The sequence below is a fragment of the Juglans regia genome, unplaced genomic scaffold, assembly GCF_001411555.2.
Source record: "Juglans regia cultivar Chandler unplaced genomic scaffold, Walnut 2.0 Scaffold_20201, whole genome shotgun sequence".
NCBI lineage: Eukaryota > Viridiplantae > Streptophyta > Magnoliopsida > Fagales > Juglandaceae > Juglans > Juglans regia.
Genome location: NW_023351105.1, coordinates 1 through 269, shown reverse-complemented (window position 1 = coordinate 269; position 269 = coordinate 1). Strand labels below are relative to the sequence as shown.

At 50.9% G+C, this 269-nt stretch overlaps 1 non-coding gene across 1 annotated transcript; it reads right to left on the bottom strand.

Annotated features, from left to right (window-relative positions):
* Positions 1 to 152: 152 nt before the first annotated feature.
* On the bottom strand, positions 153 to 269 carry LOC118345281 (the record flags this gene model as incomplete). Its single annotated transcript, XR_004798854.1, has 1 exon — positions 153 to 269. It is a non-coding gene; the product is annotated as a 5S ribosomal RNA (ribosomal RNA).

The window sequence follows — 269 nt, the reverse complement described above, 5'->3', positions numbered from 1 at the left end:
GACCTACTAGCGTATTTCCGATCCAATGCGAACCGTTGATCTGATCGAAACCCTTGGCTACGCGATGGGCAGGGCGCGATTTTTCGAAAAATCCACTTGTCAATTGGTCCTTCTTGTCAATTTCTCTCGCAAGGCGGAAAAAACAAAAACGAGGGGTGCAACACGAGGACTTCCGAGGAGGTCCCCCATCCTAGTACTACTCTCGCCCAAGCACGCTTAACTGCGGAGTTCTGATGGGTTTCGGTGCATTTGTGCTGGTATGATCGCAC